The 13,130-nt window shown below is 38.1% G+C and overlaps 1 protein-coding gene across 4 annotated transcripts in view; it reads left to right on the forward strand.

The window, feature by feature from the left end:
• The window catches only part of CNOT2 (CCR4-NOT transcription complex subunit 2), a 142,002-nt gene that overhangs the window by 38,802 nt on the left and 90,070 nt on the right, over window positions 1-13,130 (forward strand). For 2 of the 4 annotated variants that reach the window (XM_024212650.2, XM_024212653.2), the window contains exon 2: window positions 3,085-3,157. The exons of the other annotated variants lie outside the window; for them this stretch is intronic. The gene's annotated coding sequence lies outside the window, so the exon portion shown is untranslated. The remainder of the gene's footprint in view (window positions 1-3,084; window positions 3,158-13,130) is intronic. 4 annotated transcript variants of the gene reach the window in all.

Genomic DNA, 13,130 nt, shown 5'->3' on the forward strand with positions numbered 1-13,130 from the left:
TCCACCACCAGAACTGAAAGTGATGCCTCTTCAGTGCAGTCAATTTATACTTTTAGGAAGTGAGAGATTAGAGCAGGGATGGCCAAACTGTGGCTCTTTTACCATTGAAGTGTGGCTTGCAGGACCCCCTCACGTCTCTGCCCCCCATTCTCCACCAACCAGACTTGGGGGAGGGGGGGAGGTGGGGAAGCTCACGACCTCTGCCTTGCAGCAGGGTGGTGGGGGTAGCAGTAGGAGGGGGGTCTCGAGGCTTCAGCCCTGTGGGGCGCACCTGCCAGGGTTTGGGGCTTCAGCAGGAGCGGGGCTGAAATCCCAAGCCCCGGCAGGTGCCTCCTGTGGGCCTGAAGCCCCAAGCCCTGGCAGGTGCGCCCCGGCTCTCGAACTTCTGAAGCTTGTCGTATGTGGCTTGGAGAGTCAGTAAATTTGGCCACCCCTGGATTAGAGGAACTGAATCTGGGTCATTTGCATGGCATTGCAGAACATTGCTCCTGTAAGCAACTTAACTGACTCAAGGAATTGTCTTTTTACGTGCAAGAGAAAATGGTAATCAAGTGACGTGAAATGGAATTAGAGTACTACATTAGCTGAATGAATATACTTTTTAGTTCTCTTTGCTAAAAAATACACTGTTTCTTTTGTTCTTTGGACTGGTCAGGACAGGAGTAATGCAGAGAGAGTGCACACTCAGCCGTTAAGAAGAGGGACTACATCTTGTTTGTCTCTATAGTAACCTCTTCTGAGAGTTTTAAATAGCAGCATCAACAGGCTGTAAAGGAAAGTTTCTTCTAACTCTCTACCAGACGATGATGGCTATAATCTGTAGCATTGTGGTCTGAATCTGTAAAAGTAAGTGGGAATGGTAAAGGAATCCTGTGGACTTTTAACAGCAAAGAAGATAATTCCTGAACAACCAAATTGAACATTCTCAAAGTTTAACATCTATTCACAGGAATATAGATTATTTTGGAAGAGGCACACTGTGTTTTAGTGAATGATAGTTATTGAGCATCATGGAAAAACTTTTTAAAGAAAAAAAATTTGTTTTGCTGTTTTGGTTAATTACCTACACCTATTAAAAAGTGCGGTGAACACTCCCACAAAAAAAAACAGATACAGAGGCAACAGCCATTTAAACCCAGAGATAAATTGGAATTTAACAATGCAATTTATAATTAAATCTTTGATACAGCCTCAACATTAGCAACATTAAAGAGCAAATCTGTAATGTGCATCTGAGTTACAAACTGTGGAATGTTTTGTTCTGAATTTCCTCAAGTAATCCTACAATGTATAGTTTTAGTTCCAGTAGGGTTTGGGGTGGTGGGTTCTCAAAATCTGGGTCACCGCTCCAGTGGAATCTCTAGATGTGTTTAATTTTTTTCTATCTTTATGGAAATATGACCCCAAGTATCTGAAACTGTATACACTTCTTGTTCAAGATTAAAAAATTTACATATGTGGTTTTAGATTTTTGTGATCATAGGTGTGCAGGTAATTATGTGAAAATTCAAAGTTCAATACATATTTTTTTAAATTGCAGCTTTGCAGCAATACTTTACACAGATAGTACATTTTTTAACATGGTTTCTAACTCAGTTGCTAAATGATATTGCCGTCGGTCATGGGTCCAACAACGCTCCAGCTATCCTGGGTCCCACTGGGCAAAGGCCAAACGAACCCCTCTCACTACTTGCTTTAACTATCTTCATGAGACAAACACCTAGTGTGTATATTTTGCATTCTTATCAACACTTCATGGTATAATAGTAATGTGTTTTTATTGCACCTTTCAGTCCAAAAGGATCCCAAATAAATGTATAAGGTTTACTTTAACATCTCTGTGGTGGAAATTATGTAGCCCTTCTGAGAACAACCGTACATAGGTATTTGTAGGAGGGAAAGTGAAGAGTAACTTTAAGAATTTTGTTATACAGCACAGTTAAACTTTGCTGCTATGGCTACCCCCCAGCTTGGTAACACCACAACTGTATGAAAGGTGCCATATACTCTTCCATGTAAAACCTGTGACTTTTACATCTCATCCAGAAGATAGTCCTTCACCAGCACAATACCCTAGAATACCATACTGAGTCACAGATAAGGGTGGATCCTACTATGTCAGTACCACATCCTGTACCACCTGGGTTTTCCATGGATGTGTCCAATTCAAGTACTGACAGTTTCCAAAATCCAAAGAGATTACAGTCCAAGAGGGTCCCTTTTCCTCCTCATTCGTACTGTAATTTAAAAAAATTCGTTTTCTCTATTGGCTTTGGTTTTCCTCCCTTGAGCTCATTCAGTCAAACAAAGCTGACTGCCTGCTCCTCTTTCCGCTGTCCCCTTGGATCTGGAAGCATAGTTTGACTTCTGCTGTCTTCACTGACTTTTTTTTCCTGTGTATTATCTCTAAACTATTATTATTTATACATAAGCATAGCATTTACTTGCATTCTCCTCTCAGGGCTGTTTGGAATCCCTTTATTTCATCAGCCGAGGTTGCCAAATTTCCTCTAAGGTGCAGTAGTAGACGGGGGGTGGGCTGGCCTGTAAGGTGCAGTAATAGAAAGGGGGGGTAGGAGAGAGTAGAAACCTCCCAGAATAAGACAGTAGAAGCAAAAAATAATACAATGCATTATAAATACCAAATATATTTTCTTATGGTTTAGTACTAGATTTTATTTCCGGTGTGTATTTTTTTCAGAAAAAGGCTTACTTAGTTTTTCTTTAGGTTCAAGAATATTTACTAGTATTGTGTAAAAGATATATGTTTTGATAAGTTTTGACAGGCTTTGTCTCTTACTCTCTATAAAATGTTAAAATTTGTACATTTAAGAAATTCTTAGCAAGAAATTAATATACTGTCGTTAATGCTTTCATTGCATTTAGTTCTTTAGTTTTAAAAACTACTTATGCACCCTTTTTTCCCCACCCAAGAAACTGAACAGGCATGGGGGTAAAAATGTGAACTAAAAGTGTGATTTTTTTTTTTTTTTTTTTTAAACTTGCAGAACAATGAACTGTCTTACTTGCTCAGGTTCTCAATGTATCCTTACTAATAACTTTATTAATCTACTTCATTTACAGGAAGTGTTCTTCAGTCAAAGTTTGCTTACCTCAGCAGAGACAAAAATTTAATGGGCAAAAGTACAGTGTTTAGGTAGGTAGATATTTTCATGTGGTGTGCTCAAGGTTCTTTTAGGAAGGACTTCCATTGTAATGAAATAAGCTTCAGAATGAAAGATATTGTGCTTTAAAAGTACTGTATGATGGATTCCATAATGAAATGATGAGGAAGGTTTATCTGAAGTGTATTAATGTTGTCAATTAGCTACTCTTCAAATTTACGTTTGTTAAATGAGACTACAGAAAGTTCTTCAGAATGTTGTGTGTCTGATTAGTTTATTTCCTTGTGTATCTTTTTAACTTGGCAAATATTTTTATTTAATATTTGTACACAAAAGAGACTGTTCTTTTTGACTTTCTAGCATTTGAAATTTAGAACGTGAATTTCCTAATAAGTTATGACAGGAATAGACTTCCTTGACTTATCAGATATTTTTCTACATTTAGCATAGCTGAATGTAGTGGGCTTCATTTAAATAATAAAAGGTTTCTTTTCCAGTTTGTCATAATTGTCTCTGTAATACTCTTTATTGCTAATAAAAATTACTGTTAAGAGACCACCAATGTGGTTATGAACAGCGGTATGCATAGAAGATAGATGAGGCTTACATTCCATTTTACAGATGTTTTCTTTATATCCTCTTCCAAAACCAACCCAAAACATGAACTAAAGCTTTTTCAAATTAATATTGTCTAGTTTGCAAATATTTATTGGATTCCTTTCCATTTCTTCAGATCAAACAAATCTTACAGGTTAGTAATAGTCCCTGAAAAGAGTTTTCATTTAATGCTCATTAAGAAAGAAAGAAAAACGACAGACCGAAAACATATTTCTTTATAATTATGTAGGGTATTTCTTAAGTGGCCTTACATTTAATTCAAATAGGGCTCTACCATCAAAAGTGGAATGTTTGTTTTGTGAAATGTATGTTTACTTTATACAGTGTTTTCAAAACATTGCAGAGTTTAATAGCATGGTTTTTACACCATGTATCCAATGTAATAATACAATTAAGCACTAATCAGATTATAGCATGACCTAAAGGGAGGGACTCTATTAAATAAAAAATGAGCTGGCGCTTGCAAATAGAAATTTAAAACTAATGTTTGTAATAATATAATTACTATTTATAATATTAGAATGTAGGAACCTCAATAGATAACCCCACACAATGAAAACAGGATTTCATATAGGAGCCTACAGAAAAGTAAAATGTCAAATGGTAGGAGAAAATAATCATGTTCATCAAAAGCTGTTAAAACAAATTGAACATGGAAATAACAGAGATGGTGATGAGAACAAGTCCAAACATGTCTTAATTGAATAAGAATCTTAAACAAGACAGCTATATGTAAGAGTTGCCAAATATCAGAAATAACTTGCCTGTTGTAATTTTTTTGTTTTACTTCACACTTTTTGATGAATATTTGTTTAGTTGTTGAACAGTTTCAGAAAGTGTTAAAAATTATTTTTCTTTGACTTGCTATCAATACTGTGATGTAGCCTATTGTGCTTAAGTTGTAGCTACTAAAATATGAAGGTGAATCTTGTATACTTCTTTTTCCAGTCCTTGTTATGGGGATTTCTAATACCCTGGTGGGAGAATGCCAGACCTGGCATGGGGTGGTCTCCCTCCATGTAGCTTACTAAAAAAATTCTGCCTCTAAAAGTAGTGTCTAAACTGATCTTTTTTCCTCAAAGCAAAATTGGACAATACACCTTATTTCCCACCGAGAGACTAATTCTCATGAACACTTTGCTTTCTGTATTTTAATGAACTGTCTGTTCCTGAGGCATTGTAGGCTTACCTTCAGCCCCCACACAGTGCATAAAAGAAGTTGAAGGCCTGCATGGCATTTCCATTTCCATTTGTCTCTTCTGCTCTCAGTTAGCCATCATTCAAAACACAACAGTGAATGAATAGGTGCTGCTGCCAGCAAATTCAGCAGTGGCCAACTGCAATCCCTGGAAGCTGTGGCACAGTCCAGGGTCCATATTGTGAAGACAAGACCCGTGCTGAGTTAAGGACTGTGATCAGAGGCAGATTGCTATTTTTGCTGATGTACTGATTTAATCTGAACCAGGCAATAGGAACAGCTATGTGAGTCAGAAGCTCTACACACTTTTTGGGAAGAAAGGCCCTTTAAAACAATAAGGGCAGAATTTGTGAGGTGGCATGACATTAAAGGCTGGCCAGCACAGCTAAGTAGTAGGTGAAATTATCCCTCTACATTGGCAATAGTCTTTACTTCTCTTCTGCTTGAAGTGTTAAAATGGCTTTGCTCCACAAGGTAGACATGCAGGGATTATGCAGGCTGATTTCCAGATTGCTCTTTCTTCTCCTCCTCCTCCTCCTCCTCCTCCCTCCTGTTTCTCAGGGAGGCCTGTCTGCTCTAAGGAGAAATCTGAGCAAATATGGAGGAAGGCAAGCCGCAGACACTAACCTCTATATAAAATGAGAGGCCATTACCAAAGAGTGAGTAGATATTCTACAAAGAAACTGGAGAGTCCTCATAAAGATCAGTTCTCAATATACATTTCTTCCTTCATTAGGAATAAGTACTAAGACCAAGCAAAAGCTCTATTAATAAGAAATAAATCCAGGAAATCCTACAGATCATCCAGCTCTCAAAGGGACTTGAATCTAAAAAATTGTTCAGGAACAATGATGGAACAAGAACTTAATTTCAGCTTATCTTTCACCAAAGAGATATTCAGATAGTCCACTTTATCAGGAACTGAGATTTAGTGTGTGTTCTCTCTGGAATTCTTCAACACTATATGGTAAGAAGAATAAGTTAGTACACTAGTGGATAGTCAGAGAGAAAAATAGAGACGATGACAATTCATGAACATATTTTCCCATAAATTAAAGAATAATTCTGCATTTCTCTTTAGTCTTCTCTTGAAGACATCTGTTCAGAGTGGGAACATCCCAACATGTCAAGAAAAATCAGCTGTCAGATATATATGTTCTAAACTTTTCCAACATATACAGTGGACTGTCTCACTTCCCATGGTTGATGCCGCTGTGATGTCATTAGATATAGTTATACCTTTAATGATTTTATTCCAGAAGAACCTAGAAACAGAAATAACCATTGGTTTCAGGACTGTTGACAATTGCAGTTCCTCATTTTTTTTTTTTTTTCCCCCCCCCCCCCCCCACCCCCCGCAATCTGTTTTACTAGAGCCTTGCTTGCCTGGGCCAAGTTCAAATCTATCTTAAAGAAGTCTTCTAGTTTCTTCTCTTCCGTCCTGTTATCTAGCAGATAATGGCCTTTAACACGATTTCCAGATGGCACACTTGGCTGAGAATTGAAAAACAGACCATGAGCAGAGTAGCTGACACTGTCCAGTTACTTCAGAGGGAAACTTACAAGAACTCCTAAATGCCTGTAGCAGAAACGTACTCTTCCCCCAGCTTTCTTAGGTAGACAGAAAAAAAAGCCATATGATTTTTACCTTGGTATAAAACTAGGGCTGTCGATTTAATCACAGTTAATTCACGCAATTAACTCAAAATTAATCACAATTAAAAAAATTATTTGCAGTTTTAATCACACTGTTAACCAATAGAATACCAATTGAAATGTATTAAATATTTTTGGATGTTTTTCTACGTTTTCAAATATTTTGATTTCAGTTACAACACAGAATACAAAGTATACACTGCTCACTTTATTATTTTTTATTACAAATATTTGCACTGTAAAAATGATAAAAGAAATAGTATTTTTCAATTCACTTCATACAAGTACTGTAGTGCAATCTCTTTATTGTGAAAGTACAACTTACAAATGTAGATTTTTTTTTTTGTTACATAATTTCACTCAAAAACAAAACCATGCAAAACTTCAGAGCCTACAAGTCCACTCAGTCCTACTTGTTCAGCCAATTGCTAAGACAAACAAGTTTGTTACCTTTATGGGAGATAATACTGCCTACTTCTTATTTACAGTGTCACCAGGAAGTGAGAATAGGCATTTGCATGGGACTTTTGTAGCCAGCATTGCAAGGTATTTACATGCCAGATATGCTAAAATTCGTGTGCATCTTTCTGCTTCGGCCACCATTCCAGAGCACATGCTTCCATGCTGATGATGCTTATTAAAAAAAAAAAAAAAAAAGTGTTAATTAAATTTTTGACTCCTTGTGGGAGAATAGTATGTCTCCGGCTCTTTTTTACCTGAATTCTGCCATATATTTCATGTTATAGTAGTCTCGGATGATGACTCAGCACATGTTCATTTTAAGAACACTTTCGCTGCAGGTTTGACAAAGCGCAAAAAAGGTACCAATGTGAGATTTCTAAAGATAGCTACAGTACTCGACCCAAGGTTTAAGAATCTGAAGTGCCTTCCAAAATCTGAGAGGGACGAGGTGTGGAGTATGCTTTCAGAAGTCTTTCTGAAGAGCAACACTTCGAGGCAGAAACTACAGAACCCAAACCACCAAAAAAGATCAACCTTCTGCTTTTCATTATCTGACTTGGATAATGAAAATGAACATGCGTCCGTCCACACTGCTTTGGATTGTTATCAAGCAGAACCCGTCGTCAGCATGGACGCATGTCCCCTGGTATGGTGGTTGAAGCATGAAGGGACATATGAATCTTTAGTGCATCTGGCACGTAAATATCTTGCGACACCAGCTACAACAGTGCCACGTGAACACCTGTTCTCACTTTCAGGTGACGTGAACAAGAAGTGGACAGCATGATCTCCTACAAATGTAAACAAACTGGTTTGTCTGAGCGATTGGCTGAACAAGAAATAGGTCTGAGTGGACTTTTAGGCTCTAAAGTTTTACATTGTTTTATTTTTGAATGCAGTTATTTTTTGTACATAATTTTACATTTGTAAGTTCAATTTTCATGATCAGGAGATTGCACTACAGTACTTGTTTTAAGTAAATTGAAAAATACTATTTCTTCGCTACAGTGCAAATATTTGTAATCAAAAATAAATATAAAGTGAGCACTGTACACTTTGTCTTGTAATTGAAATCAATATATTTGAAAATGTAGAAAACCTCCAAAATATTTAAATAAATGGTATTCTATTATTGTTTAACAGCGTGATTAATCGCGATGATTTTTTTTAATCGCTTGATAGATCTATGTAAAACCAATTGTCTTTTTTTTATGACAGGAGATTGAGAACCTAGAAAGAAATCAGGATATTCTAGGTGTAAATAAAAAAGAATATTATAGGAGGAAAGTCCTGAGCAGACTTCAATAACCATAATTTTCAAACGTGAAAAATAATGGATAGTAACCAACTTTACTTGTCCAAAGATCCCATTCATTTGGAAGGAAAATTGTGAATTGCTTCTAAGAACTGTGGTCAAGAATGACTTCTGAATTCTTGCAAGTAGCTATCACAAATTATTTGTTACGGATTATTTGTTAAAGTCCAGAAAGCCATGAAAATGTTTAAACTTTCATATTGTGTGGAATTCATGGAAACTACAAATTATACAGAAACCCATAAAACGTCTGAATCACGAGTCAATTAGGTGAGGTTCCACAGAGAGATGAATTTTTTTTTATTTAATTCTGTATTTGAGCACTTATGCAGTACCAAGGTGACTAGGTAGACCTGAGTACTCTTACACATCAAACTTCTGATTCAAATTCAGAATGGAAACCCTCAAAAAAATCCTCTTGGCCATCTCTCTGTGGGAGTACATAACTGATATCAAGGAGGGGTGTCTATCTATCCATCCATCCATCCATCCCAGTAAAAGAGTGCCACAGAAATTTGTTTTGAGATTTGCATATAACCAGAAATATTGAATGTAGTCCCTAACCTTTGGTCTAGTGGTGTCACCAAAGGCTCTAATGAAATTCCTCTGTGATAATCATCCCACTGAGGAAAATAGCATATGTATCTATCCATTTGTGAACTACCTTAATCAGAGTGAACTAAGAAATGAAAAGGTGGTGCCAATACTAGTATCTCTTGAATTAATTCATATCCGAGAGGAAAAGAGCTATTTAATGCAGAGTTTAAGGGTACCAATAAACTCTCCTATTTAGATGTTACTCTTGGATTGTCTCTTATTGAAGATAAAGTATGAATCTTGTACTGTATAGCAGTCAGATCCCAGTAAGGATATGTCCATGCTCATTTAAATGGTCTTGTCATGTAGACATTCCACCAGCACAAATATTCATATGGTGCCTCTCCAAATGTTTCTACTTTTTATGAAGGTGCCCGTGATTCAGGGTCTAGGTAAGAAGGTAACAGAGCTACGTGACATGATACTATCATCCCTAAATAGGTGGACAGTGAAACAAAGGTTTGGCTAGGGATATTGTATCTTAGAAGCATAGAGAACACTGGTCATAGAAAATTAGGGTTGGAAGAGACCTCAGGAGGTCATCTAGTTCAACCCCCTGCTCAAAGCAGGACCAACCCCAACTAAATCATCCCAGCCAGGGCTTTGTCAGGCCGGGCCTTAAAAACCTCTAAGGATGGAGATTCCATTACCTCCCTAGGTAACCCATTCCAGTGCTTCACCACCCTCCTAGTGAAATAGTTTTTCCTGATATCCAACCTAGACCTCCCACACTGCAACTTGAGACCATTGCTCTTTGTTCTGTCATCTGCCACCACTAAGAACAGCCTAGCTTCATCCTCTTCAGAACCCCCCTTCAGATAGTTGAAAGCTATCAAATCCCCCCTCACTCTTCCCTTCTGCAGACTAAATAAGCCCAATTCCCTCAGCCTCTCCTCATAAACTATGTGCCCCAGCCCCCTAATAATTTGATCACCCGATATATACTCTGTTTGGCTGCAAAGTGGGCTCTGTATTCCAGATTTCTCAAAGATAATGGACTACTTAAGCACATACTGATAAATGAGGGAAATCTAATGCACAAAAACTTGGCAAGCTTAAAGGATGGAAGTGCTTGCTGTCATCGGTGTATGTAAATTGGCAAGTTAGTAACAGACCTGGCAGCCTTCTCCAAGATAGTTCTGTTTTAAATTGGGCAAAAATAACTCTATCAATATGTGCTTCCGGTAGCCGGAACAAAGAATGTATATACTTGGCAGAAGGAAGACTCAATTTGCAAGCGGTCAGAGCCTTACGTATCTACAACAGACCTATTCACAGGAGATGAAAATTACAGAATAAAATCAAACTGCCCATGTTCTACTCTGAGGCTCACTTGCACTGCAGCAGGCTGGACTTAAATTTTACAGCAGGATTCCTGAATTCTGCTACATGGCCACCTAATGCAACAATCTGGTGCAGCAGACTGGAAATTCTGTGGCAGATACATTTAAATTTTTTTTTTTAAACCTGAAGTTTTAAAGGGTTGAAAATGATTAATTTAGCTATTTTGTTTTGATATTAAATTCCGTTTAATATACTTTTGCCCATAAATTCAGATTTTACGTTCACAGCTTTTTGTAATCATAAATATCTAAGTGCAGCAAGAAGTTAGACAAGGTAAGTGAGGAAATGTCTTATTAGACCAACTGCTGTTGATGAAAAGGACAAGTTGGTCCAATAAAAATTTTTCCTCCCCTAACTTGTCTCTCTCATATGCTGGGACCAACACAACTACAGTAACCTTACAGTCAAAGCAGTTGTTGGGGGGAAGCTGGAGGTTTTGGTGTCTGGGTAGGGGACCTCTGGGGGCTTTCTGGATATATAGGGGATATTATTGGATAAACAAAGCTGAATGTTTCTGCAAATATTACCAGGAGTGAAACAATTAATGTTAAGTATCAGAGGGGTAGCCGTGTTAGTCTGTATCTGTAAAAAGTGACAGAGGGTCCTGTGGCACCTTATAGATTAACAGACATATTGGAGCATAAGCTTTCGTGCATCTGACGAAGTGCTCCAATACGTCTGTTAGTCTATAAGGTGCCACAGGACTCTCTTGTCACAATTAATGTTGCTATTTTAAAGATAATTTGGGACCTGATTGAAAAGAATGAGGATAATGATGATCACGTTATTAGAACTAAAGCTTAGATCAGGGATCGGCAGCCTTTGGCACGCGGCCCACCAGGGTGCCGGTTTGTTTACCTGCCACGTCCGCAGGTTCGGCCGATCGCGGCTCCCACTGGCTGCGGTTTGCCGCTCCAGGCCAATGGGGGCGGCAGGAAGTGGTAGCCAGCACATCCCTCGGCCTGTGCCGCTTCCCGCAGCCCCCATTCGCCTGGAGTGGCGAACCGCGGCCGGATGCGGCAGGTAAACAAACCGTCCCGGCCCGCCAGGGTGCTTACCCTGGAGGGCCGCGTGTCAAAGGTTGCCGATCCCTGGCTTAGATTTTCTTCACTTCCTATCTTTTCTCTAAGGAGAAGACGTTAGAAGGTAAGGAGGAAAAGAGCAATATCTGAGATACTTGTTTCCTCTTGTTGGCTACAGAGGTGGTGTTTCAGGTCTTCTAAATCAAGGATTCTCAAGTTGTTTGAAACCTGCTCATTTCCTTCCCCCCCCCCCAATGGCTAGTCCTAGAATGTCTTATGTTGTTTCAGCCCCAAATCCCAAAATGCTGCACTGTTAAAGTTTACATGCTATATATGGCCAGTAGAGACATTGATGGTTTGAATTCTAGATTTGAAGACCAGAAGGGGCCATTGTAACCATCTAGTCTGAGCTTCATCACAGGCCATAGAAATTCCATAAAGGCCATAGAATGTAAATTTGATATTTTTTTAAATGTGAAAAGTATCCTTTTAAAAAAGTTATTGAATTATGATTTCCCCAGTCCTGTATAGTCAGTCTAATTGCTGCAGCTCTTTACAGTTGTGACATTATTTTCTCACTGAGGCTCTGTCTATGCATTTATAATGCACTGATCACTGCAATTCTAGGAACGCTTTTAAAATGAAAACTTAGTCTATAATAAGTATCGTGACCCCAGAAAATAACCTTGGGACCCATGTCGTGGACTTTAACCCAAAGGTTGAGAATCACTGTGGAGACCGCATAGAGCTTTTTGATCCCTTCTGTTGCTAAGACCAAAACCAATCAGTTAGCATACAGCCCTATAATCCACGTGTGAGATCTGAACATGATAGCATGAAAATTGAGTGCCAACAGTTTAGAGGCTGCTCATTGTGAGTATAAATACCAGTCACAATTCTGTCATATTATTCATTTATTGACTGTTGACAACAGCTTTACTGTTCATAATTAAATGTGGCTATAGAGAGTCAATCGTGGATCCTTCCAGATACAGTGAATATAATGCAGCAGAGTTCCTTGCTTTATCCTGATCTGTTGTACCTGAAGTTTCCTATCTGAAACCTTAGTAAGCATTCCTCTTAAGCTTATTGAGTCATGTAGTTATTTTAATCTCAATGGGCTAAGATCCAAATAGTTATTCCTTTTGCAGCAAGTCCTCAAGAATGTTTTTCTAGACTTCTCCATAGAGTTTTTATCCTCAAGCTCTGAGAAGAATTTAATTACGTTCTAGTCTCTAGTATTACATGACTCCTGCTGCAGTCTTCAATTATACCCCAGTATTTTAGTACTTTTGTAGTTGTGGTTCACTGTCACTTATGTAAATTGGGGACTGAAGGCATTCAAATATGACATTTCAACCCATCATTAAAGCTACTTTCTACCAACCATCCATTGTATTTCTATTTTCTCATTTCAGAATCTCTTATCACATTTTCACTTTGAGAGAGAGGTTACATTTAATGAGGATTCTTAAATCTGTTGGACTTTTCTTTAGTTATCTAGATAAGGTGGTCCACAGCAGCCCTAGACCCTGCCCAGTTTAGAACATTAACTCAATTCTAAATAGGTCAATAATATGTAAGTAAAATAAACTAAGTAGGTTGACTTGCTGTGCTTGATAAAATCCTAAATCTCTGATAATTTTTGTATTGTGGGGTCATGCCATCCTTCTTGCACCCTTAAAAATGTTTTCCAGAATTGATTAATCTGTAGGCCTCCTTTCCCTCAATCCAAATGAATACTCTTAGAGACAACACTAATTACCCTTTCTTCATTTAATCAATGGGGGGGG

The sequence above is a fragment of the Terrapene carolina genome, unplaced genomic scaffold, assembly GCF_002925995.2.
Source record: "Terrapene carolina triunguis isolate 2854851 unplaced genomic scaffold, T_m_triunguis-2.0 Scaffold68, whole genome shotgun sequence".
NCBI classification, from domain to species: domain Eukaryota; kingdom Metazoa; phylum Chordata; order Testudines; family Emydidae; genus Terrapene; species Terrapene triunguis.